The sequence below is a fragment of the Macaca nemestrina genome, chromosome 1, assembly GCF_043159975.1.
Source record: "Macaca nemestrina isolate mMacNem1 chromosome 1, mMacNem.hap1, whole genome shotgun sequence".
Taxonomy (NCBI): Eukaryota; Metazoa; Chordata; class Mammalia; order Primates; family Cercopithecidae; genus Macaca; species Macaca nemestrina.
Genome location: NC_092125.1, coordinates 216,090,771 through 216,109,812, shown reverse-complemented (window position 1 = coordinate 216,109,812; position 19,042 = coordinate 216,090,771).

Genomic DNA, 19,042 nt, shown 5'->3' with positions numbered 1-19,042 from the left:
TACTTTAGACACTGAATTCCCAAGCCACGCCACCAGTTTTGAGATGGGAGCTGCAGGAAGAAGGATCAGGTGTAGCTCCTACGGAGGAATGGGGGCTGGCAGAGAGGAGGAGAGGGAGGGGAAGATAAGATCCTGTTTGGGGCTTGTGGAGTCTGAGATGTTTGTGAGGCATGGATGGGGGGTGCTGATGACGAAGCTTGGGGTTTAGGGGCAGGGCAGACTCACTTCCTAACCCCGGGTGTTTATTCTCCTCCCTGACAATGCTCTGACTCTCATGGAGAGACTTAAAGGTGGAATTCAGGTAGCAGGCATGGGAGGTTGAGGGACTAGTTCCGGTGGGCACTTTCTTCAGGGGCCCTCAGATCCTCTCGGCCAGCGCTCCTCTGTGCTTTCTTGGGAGAATGGTGGATCCCGTCTCTGAAATGAGGGATTTTATGTAGTCGGGATGGGAAGAGAAAGAGAAGAAACAAGAGAAGAGGGAACCCAGAAAATGAGACAAACAAATGAGACCAAAATGGAGGGGAATGGAATTAGGAAGATGGAGCAGGAAAGAATGAGGCAGAAAGACAGAGGGGGTGGAGATGGGGTCGAGAAGCAGGTGCCGGTGGGGCAGGCATACCGAGGAGACGGAGATGCGGGGGGCATCGGTTAGGGTCTCTGGGGAAACACTGGGCACGCGGTCAGGTGTAACTGAAGAGAGTTAATGAAGGGGTCTTTTTTTTTTTTTTTTTTTTTTTGAGGCGGAGTCTCGCTCTGTCGCCCAGGCTGGAGTGCAGTGGCCGGATCTCAGCTCACTGCAAGCTCCGCCTCCTGGGTTTACGCCATTCTCCTGCCTCAGCCTCCCGAGTAGCTGGGACTACAGGTGCCCGCCACCTCGCCCGGCTAGATTTTTGTATTTTTTAGTAGAGACGGGGTTTCACCGTGTTAGCCAGGATGGTCTCGATCTCCTGACCTCGTGATCCACCCGTCTCGGCCTCCCAACGTGCTGGGATTACAGGCTTGAGCCACCGTGCCCGGCCGAAGGGGTCTTTTATAGAGATGTGGGCAGGGTGAGGGGAAGCCAGCGACAGAAGGCACCCAGGGAGATGTGACTGTGAGGAGCCAAGGCCCCTTCCCCAGCAAACCCAAAGCCCAAGGTGAGGGAGCCGCTTCCAGAACCCAGTGGGTGACGGCAGGGCCACTGGATAGGAGCTGCAGCTTCGGGGAGAGGGGATTGGCCAGTGCCTGAGGGGCCCCAAGCGAAGGAGAGGGGGTCAGGTCTGGTGATACTTTCTTCTCCGGCCTCCCACCAGTACTCCCTGGGTCAACTGAAGCTGGGGTCAGGGAGCCCTGGAGATGCACCTGAGAGGTCTGCCTCTTGGTGCACAGAGGCAGGCACAGAAGGGCAGGGCAGGGGTCAGGCAGGGGCAGGGAAGGGCAAACAGAGAAAGCCCTGCACGGAGAAGAGGAGAAAGAAAGAACAGCAGACTCATAGAAAGATGGGTTGGGGCGGACGTGGTGGCTCACGCCTGTAATCCCAGCACTTTGGGAGGCCAAGGCGGGTGGATCACCTGAGGTCAGAAGTTGGAGACCAGCCTGGCCAACATTTTGAAACCCTGTCCCTACTAAAAATACAAAAATTAGCTGGGTGTGGTGGCATGTGCCTGCAATCCCAGCTACTAGAGGGGCTGAGGCAGGAGAATTGCTTGAACCTGGGAGTCAGAGGTTGCAGTGAGTTGAGATCGTGCCACTTCACTCCAGCCTGGGCAACAGAGCGAGACTCTGTCTCCAAATAAAAGAATAAACAAACAAACAAACAAACAAACAAATAAATAAATAAAATGGGCTGGAGGAGGAGGGGAAGTTAGAAGGTAGAGACAGGAACAAGAAAATCTGACCCGGGGCAATGGAGATTGACATTTAGGAAAGAAAAGGGCCATCAGCCAGGGATGTCACCTGTGCTGATTGGCCTTGGGTTTCCTTAGAGCCATGGGACTGGGGCCTGCACAAAGCCTTTTTGTCCCTACGGGAAGGGCCTAGTCACCAAGCCAGAGCCTTGTGTGGCTGCAAACCCTATTTCCCTCCACAGAGGCATTTGTCCCCTCCCCCATGGTGACACGTGCCAGACAGTTAAAAGAAAATTCCTGCTTTTGGGTTTTAATCTAATTAATTGCAAGCATTCCTGCCCCATCTTGCCATTTCCTCTGGGAGCCAGGGTTGCACTGAGGATAAGGCTTTTGTCTTCTAAGCATCCTATTGCTAGCTGGTGTCTGGACCTCCTGCCACTCTACCTGGACTGAATGAAACCTGTGGGCCAGACTCAGAGGTGAACCTTCAGGATGCTGGGTTCAGAGTGCAGGCCTGGGTGTCCTAAGCCAGCTCCTGGCTGGTGATGTGGCTGAGGAGGGTCCAGGTCTAGAAGACGCCCCCCGACCCCTGTGCCCCCGGGGTGATACGGAGTGATCAGGGAATGAAGTTTCTGCATCCTGATGTGCTTGAAGAAATGTTTCCCCCAGGTTATGGGGCTTCACTCTGTTTAAGGACTTTTGGGAAGAGAGAGAGGTGGTGGGAATCCGTGCAGGTAAGTCCAGAAAAGACCTGGGCAGCAGGGGGAACTTCGGGTTGCTGCCAGCATTTTTTTTTTCTTTTTTTTCTTCTTCTTCTTCTTCTTCTTTTTTTTTTTTTTTCCTTTTTTGAGACAGAGTCTTGCCCTGTCGCCCGGGCTGGAGTACAGTGACATGATCTCGGGTCACTGCAACCTCTGCCTCCTGGGTTCAGACAATTCTTCTGCCTCAGCCTCTTGAGTAGCTGGGTCTACAGGTGCACACCACCATGCCCGGCCAATTTTTGTATTTGTAGTAGAGATGGGGTTTCACCATATTGGCCCTGCTGTTTTTGAACTCCTGACCTCGTGATCCACCCACTTCAGCCTCCCAAAGTGCTGGGATTATAGGTGTGAGCCACCGTGCCCGGCTGCTGCTGGCATTTTTTTTGGTACCAGTGAAGCCCAGTGTGTGAGGCAGCTGCCCAGAAGCATCTCTGCTTCTCTCTCCTGGAGCAGCGGAGACCATAGCCTCTCCCAGAGTTGCCCAGCCTTGGCCTCAGTGAGGGGAAGAGCAGGGAAATTAATACTGATCAAGCTATCTAGCCTGTGCTGGAAACGCTCTCCAACTAGCAGGCGTTAAGAGTAGAGTCTGGAGCCAGATGCTCAGGGTTGAACTGGCTCTGCCTCTGACCGGCTGTGTTTCCTTGGGCAAGTCGCTTAACCTCTCTGTGTCTACTCCAAAGGATTATGATGAACAGTGAATAAAGCACACAAGTAAAGTGTTTGGATCAGAGCCTGTGAAGTTGAGATACTAGGTCCGTGTTAGCTATTCTCCTGTTTCTTCTTTTAGACGTTCCCTGAACCCTACAGGTGTGTCTTAGTAGGATCCTCATTTTACAGATGAGGAAAGTGAGGCCCAGGAGGGGCATGACTCACTCAAAGCCGGGAAGCTGAGGAGGAGCCCAGTGGGGCCACACCCGGCCCTGACCGGTGCCTGCTGCCTGCATCTGCAGCTGGGTGTGGCTAAGCACAGAGGGAAGGAACAATTGAGGATTGTTCTGAAGGTCTCCCAAGAGGTCCTCCTTGCTCCCCCAAGTCCCTTAACTGAGGCAGTGCTGTGGCACATCCCAGTCTCACACAGACAGCCTGTCCCTTGGTCTCATGCCAGGCCAGCCGAGAAGGGGAGCAGCCCCTTCTCCTTGCCTCTCAGACTGTCAGATGCACTCCAGCTCAGGGAAGCAAGCAGCCAGCTTGGGGCTTCCCATACCCTCACTAGGGGAGCATCTGTCCAGCTTCTCTGACAGGCCGCCCGCTGTCTCTTGGCTCACGAGCCAGGGAGGCTGGTACCTGAGGATGGCTGATGGAACCTGTGGGGAGGGTGACAGGTAGTGGCCAGCCCAGGTGCCCACAGACAAGCTTTCTGTCCTGACAGCTGGCTCTAATGGCCCAGCCTGGCTATCCTGGCTCCAAGATCCATGAGAAAATCTCCCAGAATGGGTCAGATGAGAACAGGCTAGATGGGAAGGATGGAATTTACCAATGCTATCGTGTTAGGGTGAGGATGATAAAGTAGGCCTGTTGAGCCAGTTTCCCCTCGCTGTGCCGGGAGTGACAACCTTTGACTCTTATAATCTTAGCGTTGGGAGTACAAGGTGGCCATTTCTTGGTACTATTACTTCATTTCCCAGATGGGGAGGCTGAGACTTGGAGATTGAAGACGGGTTACTTACTCAAGGCCACACAGCAAAACCTACATGACTGAACTGGACTTAGAGCTCGCATTTCCAGAGTCATAGACCAGCCTGTCTCTGGAGAGCTTTCCAGTCCTAGCCAGCATCAGATCTCTGCCAAGCCACCCTCCCATGCCCCTGCCCCACCATGCCAAAAACAGTAACTAATATGTATTGAGCACTTGCTATGTGGCAGTCTCTGTTCGAAATGGTCTGTAACTATTCACTTACTTTATTTCACTTCTTAGGATGTAGTGATATTATCCCCATTTCACAATGGGGAAACTGAGTCACAGAGAATAACTTGCCCAAAGTTGTCATACTAGAAAATGGCAGAGTCAGGATTTGAACCCAGACCAGAGGGCTCCAGATTCAAAGTGTCTGACAGCTTAGGAAGAGATCACTTCCCAGGAACCAAAGTCCATTGCCTTCAAGTCGTTACCCACTTACAATCTAATTGCTTTTGCGTGCCGCGGAATTCCTTTATGAAAATCTTCTTTACTATGTCTTCGTTGGAGGGTCCCAGGGCCAAAAGTAGACAGATTCAAAGTGGTTCCATGAAATATGATAGAGGAAAATGATATTCATCTGTGGGAAAAATCCTATAGCTAAAGGGAAAAAGATCAGAGCAAGGAGCCACAGAGGAAACTTTTGTCTGGCGACTGGCCTGGGACAGGAGGCGAGATAGGGAGCTCCGGTGACTGCTTGGTCCCTCCTCGATGTGTAAACTTGCTGTCTTCCCACCCTTCCCTGGACCTCAGGATCTGTAAAGGGGGATGTTGATCTAAGAGATTTTCTGTCTCAAGGCCCTCCCAGCTCTGACATTGGAGGGTTGGGTGAGCTCCTTTGGACCCTTCCTCTATTGCCTAATGGGTTTGCATGAGAAAGGCCCCTTGAGAATTCCCTGCCCTTTTCACAGGAATCTGCTCCCAAGTGAGGTTTTCCCACCTATCCTGGGGCTGGACAATTCCTTTTGTAGAGAAGATCCCCTTAGGTCTAACGTAAGAGCTCCCACTCCCATTCTATCTTTCTTCTTCAAGGATCCTTTCTGTCATTTTCTTAATGCCAGACAAAACTCAGAACATGATTCCAGGCTTGAATTTGCCATCGTGTGCTGGGGCGTGTCCAGGCCTGTCAGAGATGCCATTGATGGCTTCATTATGCTGTTGCTGAGCAAATTGAGCCAGAAGGGGAGAGAGTGTGCTCCTTCCTTCATCCCAATTTGAGCCACTCCATTCCCTCAAGTCAGGCAAGATGGGAGGAGCACCTAAGCTCACCTGCTACAACGCAAACCCCTCAGCCAACTCACCCCATGACCCTGGTGAGGTGGTCAGCTCCCTTGGGGAAGAGAGGAGTCAGGATGACCTGATCTTCCTCTGTAGTTCAGCATCTGAATATAGCTCAAGATGCATCGCCTCCCAGTTGCTTAAGCACTGACCTAGTTCACTCCCCATTCTTCTATTCTTTCCTTCAATAATTTGGGAAATATTTACTGAGACCCTGCTGTGCGTCCTACTCTGGGATGACGCCTGGACTCTCTGGAGTTTGTGGAATGGTCAGAAGAAGCCTGCAGCCTGGATTCAGCTGGACCTGGGTTCAAGTCCTGACTCTTGCACTTAACAAGGTGTAAGATTTAGGGGAGCTGCCTCCCTACTCCAATCTTCCATGCCCTTACTTATAAAACAGGCATATTAGGATCGACCTCCTACAGTGACTGGGAGGGGCCTGTCTGTTATCTATTTGGCGTCTGGCATGGGGTTACATAACTGTTAGTTTCTTTTTTCTACACTCTCCACCCCTGCCTTCACCCTCAACTCTATATGTGTCGTGACTTTTGCAAGCATGTTTTCTACTCACAGGATCAGACAGACTCTTAGTGTATTCTCTTCTCTTCTAACAACACCGTGATGTGCTTTGGCTCTGTGTCCCCACCCAAATCTCATATTCAATTGTAATCCCCCCCAGTGTTCGGGGAGGGGCATGCTGGGAGATGATTGAATCAGGAGGGCCGATTTCCCTCTTGCTGTTCTTGTGATAGAGTTCTCATGAGATCTGGTTGTTTGAAAGCGTGGAGCACTTCCCCCTTCGCTCTCTCTCTCTCCTGCTTTGCCGTCTGAAGAGGGTACTGGCTTGCCCTTCACCCTTCTGTCATGACTGTAAGTTTCCTGAGGCCTCCCCAACCATGCTTCGTGTACAATCTGAGGAATTGTGAGTCAATTAAACCTCTTTTCTTTGTAAATTACCCAGTCTCAGGTAGTTCTTTGTGGCAGTGTAAGAATGGACTAATACACCCCTCAAAGCAGGATCTGAGTTTTCCTTTCAGACTGGGAGCTCCCTGAGAGAAGGAGCTCCTTTTCCCATCATTCAGCTGATGATCCCAGGAGTACCAAACTGGCTAAGCCCACAGTAAGGAATGGATCAGGTGCTAACCAGGGTGCTGACTTGTTCTAGCCACTCTCATTCAAGAGGAAGGAAATTGTACTTCACAAATGTCTTCACACTCTTGTGTAGATCCTCTGACTTCTCTCGTCACAAACATTTTCTCAAGTGTGAAAAGCTCTTTCAGACTCAGCTTGTAGGAATAGTCCTAGAGAGGTGAATGAATTAAGGTGACAGATCAAACCAAGGGCATCAACTCCTCCGGACCCCATTTCTCAGGTGATGGAGGATGGGGTATGATGTGAGTGGAAAACGGCAAAATGCACAAAAAGACAACCATGAGATGATCTTCTGCCTGGTCTCCTTGTCTGTTGTTACATGTCATTCTTTCAGCATAGGCTGGATACTGCAGTCAGATTCGTTTTCTATTAGGTTAGTGCACAGAAATAATTGCATCATTTATTCTTGTGCAAAGAAATAATAATTGTGCAAAGAAATAATTGCACAATTATTTTTAATGGCAAAAAATGCAATTACTTTTGCACCAACACAATAGAAATCTTCCTATTATCTGAGGAAGACTCACAGAACACAAAGAGCTAGAAGAGGCTTTTGAGAACACAGAGTTTCCCTCTCTCATTTGATAGATCAAAGAATTGAGGCTAAGGGTGGCTAAGCCATTTGTCCATGGCCCAAGATCCAGTGAGGGTCAGGGATGAGACCAAGACCCAGTAATCCTAAACACGTGTCTTTCTTTTGTATCGGGCACAGCAATTTTCGAATTTTTGAATTGCTCTCTAGTGCCTTTATTTCCCTGGTGCCTGGAGCAGAGTCTGGCACAGATATTTATGAAGGAAGGCTTGTGATGTTACCAACTTCTCACAATTATGTTAAATAGGCAGAGGTTATGTTCCTGTGAGGCGTTGGGCCTGCTGGTGGTGGTTTGTCTAACATTACCTGTAGAATAAGTGACATTATCGGCAATACTTTTTCCAGATGCCACTCCTTCCTCAGTGTTCTACCATGGCTTCCACTGACTGCTGAACAAGAATGAGACTCCTTGGTGTGGCAACTCAAGGGCTTGGGAATGTAGTCCTCAGGTTTCATCACTTCATACTGGATCAGAAATCTCTGATCTAGCCAGACCTCTTTCCTCATCACCCTATGCCCATGCCTTAAACATTCTTGAGTCCTGTGTGACCCACGTTCTTTCTGTACACACAGGTCAGCGCAATGCTGCTAATATGTGAGCTCACAATAAGCATTTGGGGAATGAATGCTCACTCCATCCTCCCCATTTGTGCCCTCTCCTCCTTCCTTTTCTGTTCAGATACTACCCATCCTTCTTAGGCCTCAATCAAACCTCACCTCTTCCTGGAAGCTCTCCATGACTACCCTCATCCCCGGAAGTCTCTCCTTCTAAATTCCTATATCTTGTCCATACTCATTTGACAATTAATCACCTACTCTGGGGCATTCTTTTATTGTTTTCCTCGGTCTCCCCAATGTGTCCATAAGCTCCCAGCCAATAAGACACTTGTGTGCCTTGACTTCACCCCCAGCTTGGAATTGAGAAACATCCCAGGTTTGATCAGTATCTGTGGAACAATAACAGTAAGGACTCTGGTACCCAGACAAAGGGGATGCCTTACAGAATGTCCCTCAGCCAGCCAGTAGCAGCGCTTAACTCAAATACCTGTTTTCTGGACCCACAGTCTGCACCTTTCCTGCCAGACTGAACCATGCCGGCCCCAAGCTTGCTTCCTTGCCTGTTTACCATTGTTGCCTCCTCAGTCTCACTCCAGGCTGGGTTTTGTCATCTTACAGGTAACTTCAAGGGGAGAGTCCCTTGCCTGGGAGTCAAGAGGGCAGAGTTCTGATGTTGGCCTTATAGAAAAGGATACCTATCATGAGGATCATAGATGCGGTTGCCTGTATAAGGAAATATTTGGTGGCTGCTTCTGTAGAACCGGCTCAGGGTGACACCAGGTGAATCTCCTTCCCTTTCCAGATCTCAGCCTCCTCATCTGTAAAATGTGAATGGCTGATCTCTTCGGTCCTACGTATTCCCTCCTAAGAGAAGCTAATGAGATAAGGAAGCAGCAGACACCCTGAAGGATGCAACTCCTGCAACTGCTCTAAAACTGTTCTTGCCTCCAGACTGGCTTCTTTCCCATCAGTTCCCTGCTCAGGAGCTAAAGGGACCTTTCTATGGTGCCGATGTGTCCAGATAAGCTCCTAGCCTCAAACTCTTCCATTCTTTCCACTGCCTTCAGGTGAGATCTAGTCTCCTTGCTGTGGTTTGCAAAGCCTCCACAGGCTCCCTGCCAGTCTCTTCAGTCTCAGTTCTCCCTCAGTGCCCTCTGCTCTCAGGCACCACCCACAAATGGATTTCTCCATGCTTCTCTTTCCCATTGAGCTCACCCACATCTTTGAGGAGCTTGACCATGATCTTCCCCACCTTACACAGATGGCTTCATGCCACTCTCTCCAGGAAGCCTTCCATGATCACCAAGATGAGGTTGGCCCTATGCTCTCTGGCCCCCACAGAGAGCTGCTCTCACACTGCTTCTCCCATTTAGAGGTGGAGCCGATTCCTCACCCTTTGAATATGGGCTGGCCCTAGTCACTTGCTCAACCAATGGAATGCTGTGGCAGTGATGCTCTGGGACCTCCATGGCCAGGTCATAAGAAGCTTTACAACTTCCGCCTGGGTTTCTGAGAACGCTTACTCAGGGGAAGCCAGCTGCCATGTACCAAGTCTCACTGCCCCAAGTCCGCCATGCTAGGAAGGTCAATTTGGCCAGGTTGGGAGAAACAGAGAGAGAGACACCTGGCTATCATCAGCTGATCTGGCCATCCCAGCTGCGGTGTTACACATGCGAGTGAAGAAACATCTTGAACTCTCAGCAGTCGTGGGACTCCCACAGTGAATACTGCCCAGCTGAGCCCAGTTAACCTGTAGAGCTGTGGGAGATCATCATAAATTTATATTTTAATCCACTAAGTTGTGAGGGTGGTTTCTTACACAAGAGCACATCCTCAAAACAGGTCCCCTGCTGTGTGCACCCACAGGACCCGGAGCTTCTCCTCTTAAGCATCCATCATGCTTTGTTGTGATTACTCATGTTGGCAGAAAGGTTGACTATTCAACCAAGACTCTGCTTCCCTTCCTAGGTAGTGTAGTTGTTGCAAAGTGGCCACCCAGCCAGAGGCTACCTTTTCCAGCCCCCTTTGCAGCTTGGCAGGTCCTGAGTTCTAGCCAATGGATTGTGAGCAAAGGTGATGTGCACCACTTCCGGTCCTGGCATACAAGCACGTCCTATGCGGCTTCCATACTTCCTGTTTTCCTCTGTCTATCAGTTGGATGTGACTTTGGGAACCGTACAGTGAAGATGAAGGTGCTTCCGTCAGCCTGCGTCCCAGAAAAATTCCTTCCTCATGCACAGATGGACTTTTAGGCAGGAGAGAAACAGACTTTTACTTTAAGCCACTGAGATTGGAGGGTGGTGGTGGTTCTACTACACATCACCTTAACGATACACTTGTTCACTGCCAATTAATCACGTACTCCAGGGCATTCTTTTGCTGTTTTCCTCTGTCTCCTCAATGTGTCCTTAAGCTCCCAATCAAGAAGACCCTTGTGTGCCTCGACCTCAACCCCTAGCTTGGAATTGGGAAACATCCCCGGCTTGATCAGTATGTGTTGAACAATAACAGTAAGAACTCTAGTACCCAGACAAAGGGAATGCCTTAGCAATGTCCCTCAGCCAGCCAGGACATGAGACACAGTTTAATTCTCTTGTCACCAGCTAGACTGTAAGCACCATGGTGGCAGAGACAGCCTCTGCCTTGTTCTCCATCGTACCGATGCACTAACCCAAAGCCTGGCACAGAGTGGACGTTCAGTAAACACCTGGTGAGGGCATGCTCTCTTTATTTACTTTCCTGCCTGGGTTTTCGGAATCACACTTTACCTCCAGGCTAAGCTTTGATGGCTCGGCTCTCATGCCCAGCCAGGTGGCGAACCTGAATGCAAAAATTCCTTGTAGAAAGGTGGGAAATCCAGCTTTCAATTCCTCCCATTGCTTTGGCCTGATTTTAATGACTGATTTTTTTTTTTTTAAGGTAGGGGAGGGTTAGGCGGTGGCAGCTTCATTCTAATCAGAAGCTAAAAGGCTCATTGGTTTTTCTGATATCCTTTGAATGGGCTCCTTCTCCACAGACAGCTCCTCACAGCTGTTAGGACTTCAAATTCCTCATGCATTGATGGGGGCAGAGAAAAGATATGAAAGGCTTTTCGGTTGACACAAAAGAGGGGAAAAAACGTAGAATAAAAACGACAATGTGGTTAATATATGAAATAGTGAAATTTCTGGCACTCGCTGTATCATTAATCTGTCTAAAGTGGCTTTGATCTCCTCTGCTTTAATGAACTTGTAATTATAACACGATTTTTGCAGCGGGCAGAATCTGGGAGCTGGGCCCTGAAAGAGATTTCAGCCTCCTAGAGGCAGCCTAACGCAGTATGTGTGGCATCTGCCTGTCAAAGAGAGTGCTTCCCACATCTGCCCTTGCACACGTGCACACACATGCACACTCAGACCCCAGGCTTCCCCTGTCATGGGAATGTAGGTATGTGTTCAACCAGCTGCTCAGATGCTACGTCTGAGTTGGGGATTATCTGGGTAGCATCTCATAGGTGAAGTTGGTAGAGAAGCAGGAGATATCATCTCTGAATGCCATTTCATTCTCACGACAACCTCGGCAGGTGGCTATGATCACTCCCACTTCCTGGATGAGGACACCAAGGCACAGTTTAGTTCTCTTGTCTAAAGCTTCCCACTGAAAATGTGGCTGCAGCAAATTGATGTGTGGACCTCGACTCCTCACCCCACCCTAGCCTTGGCCTCACTGTGAGTGGAATGTTCTTCTCCACTCCTGACAGTGAGTTTGGCCATGAAACTTGTTTCAGTGGCTGGCACATTGGTGAAGGTGCCAATGGGTGCAGTTCTGAGGCTTTGACCTTCCACCCTGTGTGTGTTTCCATGGGGTTTCTTGTGCTGCAACCTTAGCTATGAGAACGTGCCCAGTTTTGCCTTCAGGTCCCCAAGGGGAGGGTGAGAGACAGGTGGAACACAGTTGCCCATGGAGATCAGCTAGGATCAGCCACCCCCCCACAGACCTGCAGGGGCATGAGTGGGAAGAAGTAATTGCTGTTGGAAGTCGCTGAGTTTTGAGGCAGCAAGAGCTGACCAATAGATTGATGGGATTGGAATTCAAACCCTGGCCCCTGGGTCCATCTGTCTCTAAGGCCCATGCTCTTTCCTTAATGCCATGTGTCCTCAGCTCTGAGGGCATTCTAGGGGACCAGTCCAGTGTTTTGCAGACTGGTGAGGGTGTGGAGGAGAAGAACTGAGCTCCCGAACTCTGCCCCCATCACCCCCACAGCAACCAGAGTTACTCTGCTTTGCTTTGCCTTGCACTGGCCTTCTCTGTAATACTTCACTGAGAGGATGTGCTCTGTTGCTTAAAAATGTTTGAAAACCACAGCCGGGTGTGGTGGCTCACGCCTGTAATCCCAGCACTTTAGGAGGCCAAGGCAAATAGATCACAAGGTTAGGAGTTCAAGACCAGCCTGGCCAAGATGGTGAAACCCCGTCTCTACTAAAAATACAAAAAATTAGCTGGGCGTGGTGGCGGACACCTGTAATCCTAGCTGCCTGGGAAGCTGAGGCTGAGAATTGCTTGAACCTGGCAGGTGGAGGTTGCAGTGAGCCAAGATCGCGCCACTGCACCACTCCAGCCTGGGTGACAGAGCGAGACTCTAACAACAACAAAAAAAGTTTGAAAACCACCAATCTACTCTAACTTCCTCATTGTACAAGTGAGGAAACAGAGGCCCAGGGAAAGGCAGTGACTTGGCAAAGACCACAGCTGTTTAGTGTGGTCCTGGTGGAGCCAAGATTATAAGCTTTCCCAAGCCCCTTCGAAAATGATGTCATGAGGCTGGGCGTGGTGGCTCATGCCTGTAATTCCAGCGTTTTGGGAGGCTGAGGTGGGTGGATCACTTAGACCAGGAGTTTGAGACCAGACTGGCCAACATGGCAAAACCCCATCTCTACTAAAAGTACAAAAATTTGCTGGGTGTGGTCGCGAGTGCCTGTAATTCCAGCTGCTCAGGAGGCAGAGGTACAAGAATCACTTGAACCCAGTAGGCGGAGGTTGCAGTGAGCCAAGATCGCACCACTGGCCTCCAGCCTGGGCAACAGAGAAGACTCTGTCTCAAAAAAAAAAAAAAAAAAAAAAATTAAACTTAAAATAAGAAACTAAAATGACATCATGATACATGTCATGAGTCTTCAAGATAGAAAGACTGGGCAGGGATAGCAGTGAGGCAGCAGATTACAAAACTAAGGCTCTGAGTGGTGAAGCCCCTGAATGTGAAGACCTCTGCCTTCTGAGACTTTCCCAGAGCTTGTGGGATCCAAGCTCAAATGTGAGGGAGATGAGATTACCTTTCCAAGAAGGAAGCCAACAGAAGAGAAATCCAGCTAAAGAGGGAAGAGAGAGAAATCCAGCTTTGCAGACACAGTCTGAGCCCCTGGATCAGGCTGTGCCTGAAGTCCATCCTGTCCTAGACTTAGGAGTTGATTGAGCAAAAAAAAGTCTCCCTGGCCTAGGCCAGTCTGGAGTTGGGATTTTCATCGTGAGATTTCACTGCCTCTAGGCTCCCTGGCAAACAAATGCATATTTCTCCAAAGAGGTTAAAATTAAAAGGGAATAATTCAAATAGTGATTTTTTTTCCCAGCAATTTCTTCTTGGGGTCACTTTTGGTCATATGTTTAAAAATAAGATGGGCTTAGGTCTGAGAGGAACCTGTGGTCTGTATTCTGTTATCCCACCCTCATTGGTTTCTTTGATACTCTCTGCTTCCAGTGCTCTGGGCCATTAATCAGGAACCAGAGACCAACGTTCTGCTGTTGAAACGCTGTGTGACATTGAAAAAGTCACTTACCCTCTCTGGAGTTCAGTCTAATTTGTGCTTGTGGCTTCAAAAGGGGTCTCAGGTCCCTTCCAGCTCCCAGGCCCCTTGCCTCCAAGCCTGCTGCAGTCCATCTTGCCTCTGAGCCCCTGCAGGTGGTTCTCGCTCTGCCTGAAACACCGTTTCTCTCCAGCTAGCTGGAATCATCTTTCCAAATTCAGCACAGCTCACCTTCCTCAGGGGAGCCTTGCTGACTTGGTTCCTGCCCCATCTAGTGTGGGCATCCCCTGTCTGGGCTCCCATTGGTTGCTGTTGAGCTAGGTGGTGTTTTCCTCTGTGCAATGCTGACGGGACCATTCAGAGATACCACTGGAGACTCTGGCACCCTCAGTACATGCAGATCTGCCCTGAGGCTGGGGAAATGGGCCTCTGTTCAGCGAACAACTCTTGTGGTGGCATAGTTTGGAGCCAGAGGTTGTGGAGGTGGCCCACGGCAATGTGCACCTGTTACTGGCATCTTTCTTCCCCAGCCCCGCTTTCCTCTGCTTTCTGTCCAACCTTTACGTGTATTTCCACCTTCACTCCTTTGTTCTTGCTCTCCTCCCCTCTCCTTGTCATCCTTCCCCTTCAAATAACCTCACAGACCCAGGGCCTTGGCGAGCTCAGTTCCTTCAAGAAACCTGACTCTCTGGCGTTGCACCCGGCGGGCTCCAGCCCCCTGCATGTCTCTTATTTCTTGCGAGAGTCAGCCTTGTTCTCCCAGCCTGACCATTACGCACCCCTGGGCAGGATTTTGAGTCCCAGCTCTGGTTCTCCAGCATCTGGCTCAGGGCCGGGCACAAAACTGGCTCCTGGTAAACTGTTGAATGACACATATTTGTGTTTCTAGTTGTGGTCAGCGAAAGGCTGGGGACACATATGCAACATCTTGCTAATCTGCTCAGCAATTCCATGAGGTTGTCATTCACTGATTCATTCATTCATTCACCTATCCAACATGTTTCGTGAGCACCTTCTGTGAATCAGGCACTGCACTGGGTGCTGGGATGTGGTGGGGTCCATGGCTTCCTTTGAGAAGCTGAGACACACAGTGATGAAAGGGCTTGCTCGAGGTCACACACCTGGTTTGAGGTATTTAGGATTCAGACCCAGACCTGTCTCACTCCTAATGTAGAGCTCTAACTGCTGTGCAAACTGCATCTGCAGACCCCACTTCCCTGAGCATGCTCTTCCTTCCAGGCTCCCTCTCTCTCCTTTTGCCATGCTGTCATTTCTCTCCCACCCACTCACTGGATATCACTAACTCAATCACCCATTTACTCAGGCATGCGTGTATTTATTCACTCTTTCTTTCATTCTTTCATTCAGGCTCTTCCTAAACTCCTGGCCTGCCCAGACAATGTGCTGGGCATTGGGCACAGCCAACATCAATCCTAGAATCCAAGTTGGGATTTCCAAGGGCAAGATCCCAGCAGCATTGTGGGAGGAAGAGAGGGAGAGGGGCCCATCCCCACCAGACCTGGGCCAGCCAGGTGTTTCTCCTGGTGTGGTCAGCCCCAGATGAGGTGGGCAGGTGAGATGACAGGGCTACAGAGGACAATGTTGGGAGCTCTAGAGAGTCAGGAGCAAAACTGTGGGTGAATGTCAGTATTTTTGGACAGGAAATAAGTGCTATGCAAATGGCATGCAAAACTATGCAAATCATGAACATTCGATTTCAGTCCAAAGCTACTTTTGGTAATAAGTCTGTGGCAGGGCTGGTAATTGGCAGGGAGGGTGCATTACATGTCCCGCCTTTGAGGGGAAGGCAGAGCTGTGCTGGGGGTTATACTCTGAGGCAGTCTGTGATAGCTGCTGATATGGGGGGTCATTATGGGGCTGAGCAGTGTGGGGTGCAAAGGAAAATAAAAGCAGTCATGATTGGGGTGAGGCGGGATTTCTGGGAAGAGGCAGGGTTTGAGAGGAAGATACAAGTCTGAAGCGAATGCCAACCACTGATTAGGGAGGCACCGCTTGGGCAGGGGTGCGAGGGCAAGGAGGCAAAGTGAGTGGTCACCTGGGCGTGGGATTTGGAGCACATGGACATGGGGTAAAGAGAAGCCAGGATGATGGGCAGGACCACGGTCTGAAGGAGTTTGGCCTAGAGCCAGGGTGAAAAGCCCAGATGCCTCCAGAGGCCGGTATTAATGGGAGGAATCAACTGTTGTCTGCATTTTAAATACGTGGAAATATCCATCACTTCCGTAAAGAAACATGCTGTCTTTATTTTCTTTGAATTCATAGGCCCTCAAGGTCTATCTTTTGTTTGCCAACTTTTGACAGAGACACATACAGGGAGCTTTCTCTAAAACCACAAAGCCAAGAGCAGAAGATCCATGGTGACTGTGCTCGGACTCCTCATGGGGAACGGGAGTTAGTGACGAGGACAGGGTCAGAATGCGGGGATGGTGCATATCTTAGTCTAGTGGGGCAACTGCTCCCCAGGCCCAGATGTGCAGGAAGGTGGCAGACAAGATCTGATTTCTCATTTTTATTTTTGTTTTATTTTATTTTATTTTTGTTTTATTTTATTTTATTTTATTTTTTGAGACAGGATTAAACTCTGTCACCCAGGCTTGAGTTCTGTGGCATGATCTCAGCTCACTGTAGCCTTGAACTCCCAGGTTCGAGGGATCCTCCCACCCCAGCCTTCCCAACAGCTGGGACTACAGGCACAAACCACCATACCTGGCTAACTTTTGTATTTTTCGTAGAGACGGTTTCACCATGTTGGCCAGGCTGGTCTTGAACTCTTGGGTTCAAGCGATCCACCTGCCTCAGCCTTCCAAAGTGCTGGGATTATAGGCATGAGCCCCTGTGCCTGGCCAAGATCTGATTTTTCAAAAGAAAGATTCTATGTGAGCATCCAATATTTAAATGTTGGGACAAACTCTGTTTTAAATTTTTAGTACACTGTATGTACAAAAAGAAAAAAAAAAGAAAGGAAATGAAAAGATGGGAAATCTGAAGGCCAGGAACCACCAGTTGAGGCCTTTCTGATTGAAGCTGGGTTCAGGAAGGAGAGAAGGCTGCAGGTGGGAAGGGCCGGTATCAGGCAGGGCCCACACTTATGTCCATTGGCTGCAGGTCAACGAAGTAGCTTTGGTAATCTTGGCTAGGTTCTCTCAGGTATGGAACATGACTAGGACGACTGAACTGATTGAGCTCTCAATCAGTTCCTCCAGCAGTCTCACCCAGGAATGTTCTCATCAGAGGTAGAAAGGCAAAGCAGAGAACAAAACCCCTATAACTCTTGAGATACAGGTTGGAAACTAGCATATAGGCATGACTATTGATCAAACAAGCTTCATGGCCAAGCCCAGATTCAAGCGCTAAAGTTGTAGGTTCCTACTCTTGATGGGTAGAGCTGCAAAGTCTCATTGCAATGGGTGTGGATGCAAGGATAGATGGAGAACTGGGGCCATTTTTGCAGTTCATATACAACAGCAGAGCTTTGGGTAAGTCGCTCGCTCTGTCTGGCCCTGTTTTGTCATTTGTAAAACAAAGAGGTTGCATAGGATGATCATCCTAGCTCAGATGACCTGTGGATCCACTTCAACCCAGGCTTCCAGGGCCCATCTGGATTCTAGCTGGCCACAGTGAGGAGGAGGCTCTTGCCTCCACCTCTTCTCTGCTGGGCCCAGCAAGTGCCTGCTCTGGGATCCTGGGCATCTTTCATCTGAAATCAATAACTCTCCTTCTTTCTTAATGGGCTTCCTGATGGTCAGCAGCTGTGGTAGAGTCATGGGGAGAGATGCATTAGTCCCTCTTATGCCCCTGAGGGGCATTCATTCTAAATGGAGGAGAGGATGTGGTTGATTTGGTCTCCTCATTGTTTGAGACATTAATGAGGTTTTTATGGATGCCACCTTGAAGGGGAGGGTGACGTAAAAGAGAGAACTATCTTACAGACCCAGTTTCTACATGCTGAAGCCTGTATGAAACTGCATATAAGGGATTTATTTCATGCATGCATGCATCCATCCATCCACCCATGCATCCATCCAAAATCATCCATCCAAGGCATCCAAGCATCCATCCATCCATCCATCCATCCATCCATCCATCCATCCATCCATCCATCCAGGCCTCCATTCGTCAGTCTTCACTTTTTTTTTTTTTTTTGAGATGGAGTCTCGCTCTGTTGCCCAGGCTGCAGTGCAGTGGTGCGATCTCAGCTCACTGCCAGCTCTGCCTCCCAGGTTCACGCCATTCTCCTGCCTCAGCCTCCTGAGTAGCTGGGACTATAGGCGCCTTCCACCATGCCCGGCTAATTTTTTGTATTTTTAGTAGAGAGAGGGTTTCACTGTGTTAACCAGGATGGTCTCAATCTCCTGACCTTGTGATCTACCCGCCTTGGCCTCCCAAAGTGTGAGCCACGATGCCCAGCCCATCAGTCTTCTTAAGGCCTTGTATGTGTTAATCCAGCTACAGACAGTATAGAGATGAGTAAAACATAGTCCCAGAACTGTAGAGGGGAGGACACACAAGTAGTCAGTCAATGCACCATTCTGGGTGTTGGGTGCAGCCAAACATGGAGAAAGGAACCAGGCAGAGTAAATTCTGCCCCAGGTCTGAAAAGGAACTATACCCAGGCTGAAACCTAGAGATAGATGTGACTAGCTTTCTGCAGGCTCGAACTGCTGTCCTATTGATGGGTCCCACACTGCCTTCCAACATGTAAAGGATGAAGGGTCACCTCAGGATGGAATATGAGGATCAGAACCTTGCCCATCACAGACCTGCATTTAAGATGCTGAACCATGAGGGTCTTCATGGACGAACACCATGGTGATGGGATGTGTACCTCTGGGAGCCTTGGTACTAAGCTTCTGACACCGCCTTGTAGCCTGGGCCCCAAGGAATGGCCACTCCCTCCTGCCCCTGCTGCACTCAATCAGGTGTGAATAAACATCCCAAGCCCTTTGCTTTGTGGCCACCCGTGGGAAGGGCTACTGAGTAGCCAAGTTCAGGTAAGAAGTTGTATAGGTGGAGTGATAGCCCTGGGCTCCATCCACCACAAAACTCTCCCTACAAGAGTGGGTGGAGGTGGGGGCCAGGAAGTCAAGGAGACCCTTTACTTCAGTAAGACAGAGCCCCACCCAGACTCCTAAATAGATGTGGTTACCTTCTTTTGCAGCCACGGAAAAATGTCTTTGACCTCAAAATTATGCAAATAATTTTAGAAAAACCCCTAAAGTCCACTTTGAACCTCAGGATAAGAACTCCAACCTAAGAAGATTAATTCAACTAATTAGAGTTCCAACGCAGACCAATAAAACTTTCTCGTACCATTAGAGAAAGAAAAAGCTGGCACCCAAGGTGGGAAGGAAAAGGCTTTTGCCTGTAATTTTCAACTGCTGGCTTCCTGCTCCTGGGAGATG